The 4,755-nt window shown below is 37.5% G+C and overlaps 1 long non-coding RNA gene across 1 annotated transcript in view; it reads right to left on the bottom strand.

Annotated features, from left to right (window-relative positions):
- LOC144015529 (uncharacterized) overlaps positions 1-4,755 on the bottom strand; it is a 29,043-nt gene that overhangs the window by 17,082 nt on the left and 7,206 nt on the right. The window lies entirely within an intron of this gene.

Here is a 4,755-nt window from a genome sequence, read left to right as displayed (position 1 = left end):
GTTCAGCATTCTTAGACTCTCTTAGTGGTGTGGAGTGTTGGGTTTCCTTAAACAGAGCAATCTATTCAGCACAACACCAGTCCATGTCTCTCTCTTCTCTCAGTGCTGCTTGAAAAGTGATGAGTAAAATGTTTACTTCCATAAACAAACACCTCGTATGCAATTAGGAGCTATAGAAGATTATGTGTTGACAAACTAAACTATCAAAAATAACTATGACCCAACTCCCATAACTTCCGTTGAAACAAGTACTGTAATTATTTTCTTTACGTAGACCCAACATTACAGCAAAGTTGTTTTAGTCATAACCACATACAGAGTAAGATGATCTGATTTATTTATTTTTTTAAGTATTGGCTTAAATTGGGAATCAGTCATATCGGGACAGAACTCGGACCCAGTCAAAGACGCCTTCAGCCTCTTTAGAAATGTACCTACAGTAAAACGGAACCGTTAAAATAAATGTTCATTAGTAGCCAACTGGAATTAAAAGTCACACTGACTGAAACCTAGTTAAAATGGTTATATTTAGAATTTAAAATGAAGGCGTGACAAATTACAAGAAGCAATCTACTTTTGTTGATGAGTCAATATTTCAAATAAGGACACAACCCCTCATGTTTTAAAATACTTTCCTGAGAACAATACTCCTGGATAGTCTGCTATTTTAGATATTCTGCCTGGATGGTCGTCCGGCCAATGTATGCTGGATGTTCATGTAGTGAATGAAGTAGCATTAAAGCACTTTTCGTACCTATTCATATCTCTGCAGTGCACAAATGTTACTGTATTCAAAGTAACAAAAGAATCCTTCAGTATTTGGACAGCGGAGGTTTTTTTTGGGGGGGGGGGATTTTTGCCTTCATAACACACCAAAATGGATATCAATTTCCGCTTTAACAAGAGGTTTCACGCGAAAAATTTAATCCTTTTTACGCAGAGGATTTCATCCATCCATCCATCCATCCATGATCCATCCCTTTTCTGTGATCTCCCCCGAGGTCTTAAAACCTTGAAAACTACAATGCTTTTTGTTATTGTACGATGTATAAATAAAGTTGTTAAAAATGCCAATGAAAGTTTTTCTAATTACTGTGTTTCTCCGCTGTTGTCCTCTATGCTTCGGAAGAATGATGTACTCTGATTGGCTGTTTACATGTGTATATATTTTTTAAATTAAAATAAAAGAGGAAAAAAAGGCTTGTGTGCAGTGACAAGTCCTTGCTTATGTGATGTATTGTGGAAGCGACATCAAGAGACAAGCAGTATTTGGGTAACTACTGCTGCCTAGAGGCTTGGGATGTTTGTAAATGAGTTTAAAAATTAACTTCTGTGTTTTTTTTTTAATTTCTATTAAACAAACAATGCAGTGTGGAGTGACAGAATTTTCTTCTTTACAGGAAAAGGGAAAATATTTGTATTTAAAGACATAGTGTGTAATAATTAGCACCATCTTGTGGTTAACTCATAATTTTAAGAAACTATTTATTTCAATAATATGCAAAAAAATGTCCTGTCACATCAATGTACATTTTTTTTTTTTTTTAAATAGAATTATAGGTCTAGTAATCGGTAATTATATTACATGGCTGGAGCATCACCTTACAAGAGGCCTCACCCTCATCTTCCTGCTACAGATGCCCAAAGGGCAACTTCGCGAACTTTGGCTCTCGTTGCTGAGCCGCGTGATTTGAGCTCCTGCCGTTTGTTGCCCTTTACTTTGATTTTGAAAGCCATTACTAGCTTCTTCCACTGCTGTATAAATAAAGATGACTATTTGACTAGCCGCTGTTGTTAGCCACTCGATTCCAGGCTATGGTTTGGCTAACTCCTTCTAGTTGCTCTTGTTAGCTGCTTCGGCTAACTCCAGGTCGCTCGCTCTTTCAGCATTGCTTGCCGACATCTTGCAGCATCTCCCCGGTTGCCAAGATGTTCCCTCGCTCACGCCAAATAATAATATTCGTGGAAGACTTGCGAAGTTTGATCACCGTATCACCCTAGTTCGCGTGCTACAAAAAGTATGCTCTTTGGCTGTATTCTGTTATCTGGCGACATCTAGTGGTCAACTATTACACACTGTAACTTTAAAATTTACCCAGCTACGTGTGGCCAAACCTTTGGTCAACTCATCGTTTTATTTATTGTATCACTCAGACTCTTTAACCTTTTAACTCATTCACTGCCTTTGACAAGTATACTTGTCAATTGTATTTTTTAGAGCGGTGCTAAATGGGGGCGAATCTGAGCATGCTCCACTGTAAATATCAAACTTGGAAACAACTTTACTGATGCCCAACCACCGGTAGATGACATCATTGCCCCATTTTATAGGAAATAAACACAGTTTCAGAGTCCATGGAAGAAATGGCTGTATTTTGGCAAACCTACATTTTTCTGCTGTCAATTATAAAAGAACGGGACGGGACAAAAAGTAGGGAGTCTATTCTGTTATTTGGTAGATTCGGTTTATATATAATTATTGAATGTAATATCACGTGAGTATTGGAAATGTAAACATTTTCTATAATGAATGGCAGTGAATGAGTTTTAAAAAGAGTTTCAGTAGAGAATGTAACCACAATTCTACACCAACACAAGAGATATGGTGGCCACAAGACGTCCACAGATTGCCAGCCACCAATCAGAGGAATGCTGTTTTCCATGTAAAATGAAACAGAACCATGATCCAAACAGCAAAGTGTATCTACATATTGATTTATTTATTTTTTTAATACTCAGAAGAAAACAGCTCATTCAAAATCACTTACAGCTATTTCTGACCAATGAAAATAGTTTGAAAAGGGCATTATTCTTATTTTCAATCCAAATTATATTGAAAACCCCAATAAAAAGATATCAAAGATTATTAAAATAATAATACAAAAAACCGTGAGATGGGATTCTGTGATTAAGGGCTATATAAATAAACTTGACTTGACCTATGGTCGGGGACTATTGTTTCTTTGATCTGTTATGTCATCATTACAGCTTCAGTTTCCTTGTTGCTGCCCCCGATTTCAGTGAATTGATCAATCTAAATCAATCTAATCAATCATGGTTGACATTACTCATGTCATGTGTGGTTATCAGCGGAAACTGAAAAAAAATCTATATTTTTCCTACAGAGTAAGGAATAGAAAATAAATTTGAGAGCAATTTTTTTTGTGTTAATTTTCCTTATAGACCCTTCCAGCTGACGTCACTGCTTAGCTCCCACAGTGCCTCCCGGAGGACAAACATCCCATAACAAATGAATGTACAGAGTTTGATTTTCGGCGAGCGTTTTCGTTAAAAGGTGGGAAATATGTTAAGTGTCACAAAAAACGGCCCGAGTAGGACACTACATTACTACGAATCATTGAAACCAGTTGTTCAAAGCCGCTAGCTACAAAGAAAAAGTTTGCGTCGTAGTTTCACACTAGCCACTAGGGCTGGGTATTGCCGCCTACCTCACGATACGATACGTATCACGATACAGGGCCACGATACGATACGTATCGCGATACATATGTATCCCAATATCTTCCAATCTGCAAGGCGATACGTATCCCGATATTTCACATTAATTTTCTTGCATTTTATAATAACAGTCATATGTATACCTAATGGATATGTTTGTTATGCTGACGAACAAAAATAGTTTTGTTAGCAACTCTTCTGGTTTACCGCTAAGCGGCATACCTGGTCTAAATGTGTACGCACTGCAGAGCAAGGAGCAGCTTTCACAGACACACCGGGAAACTTTTTGAATAGGCATGGGCCAATTTGAGCAAATATATCAAACTATTCAAATTACAGCTCTAAAATGTGCTTATTTGAAATATTTGGGGGAATAAAAACAGCATTTTTTCCCCCATGTAACAGATTCTATTTCGTTTTTAAACAAAATATACAAAATTTGGTACATTAAGACACATGTGCAATGTTAAGTTTAAGTAAATAAATGTTGATATTCTTCTTCTGGTTTCATTTTTCTTAGCAAGACACAGTGTCCAATCACTGGTGAGCGATTTTTGCATTAATTGAAACCAATTAACTTCAAAGACGCTGGTGGTTTTTATTTTTTAGGTACAATGCAAGCTGCAAAGGCAAACGTTAACTGCCTATTTAAAGTTAATGAGCAATATCGATTCTGACACCCGCGTATCGATACGCGTATTGTAATGTGGCCCGCAACGATATGTTGCCGTATATTTTTTGAGCACACCCCTACTAGCCACCGTGCTAGTCTTTTACTCCTCACTGTTTTCCGCAGGGTTTAGAATTGTTGCCGGCAGCCCAGAAGAATGTGCTCATCTCTCTTTGAGCCATTAGAGCATCCGTTGGCCGCGCACAAGTTCACCATAGCATTGGTTGCTGATTTATCAACTGTTTAACCTATTTTCTAGCTCACACTTATTGTTTTCTAATTCACTCGCATTGACGGGCTGTCCGCCAACCGCAAGCGGCGCACTTCAAAGTGACGTCACACCAGAAGGGTCTATTGCATGACTGATTTTTACAACATGGATAGCACTTTGTTTGCAGCAATGGTTGTTTTTAAAGACTCAATAAAGTTCAGGTAAGGGCATGGTATTGTACAGATATAAATGTAGGGAGTAAAATTAAAATGTCATAAAATAATTATTTCAAGAACAGATAGTCAAACTACTCATGTATAGACCTACATCATAGTTCAGTTCTTATCTTCTGGTTTCTCCACACGTCACTACGTTTTTCTAACAACTGCGGCCGTTAAGTTCCTGTATTCCCAAT

The sequence above is a fragment of the Festucalex cinctus genome, chromosome 3 (genome assembly GCF_051991245.1).
Source record: "Festucalex cinctus isolate MCC-2025b chromosome 3, RoL_Fcin_1.0, whole genome shotgun sequence".
Taxonomy (NCBI): Eukaryota; Metazoa; Chordata; class Actinopteri; order Syngnathiformes; family Syngnathidae; genus Festucalex; species Festucalex cinctus.
The sequence above is the reverse complement of the archived record's forward strand: the minus strand, read 5'-3'. Positions and strand labels throughout refer to the sequence as shown.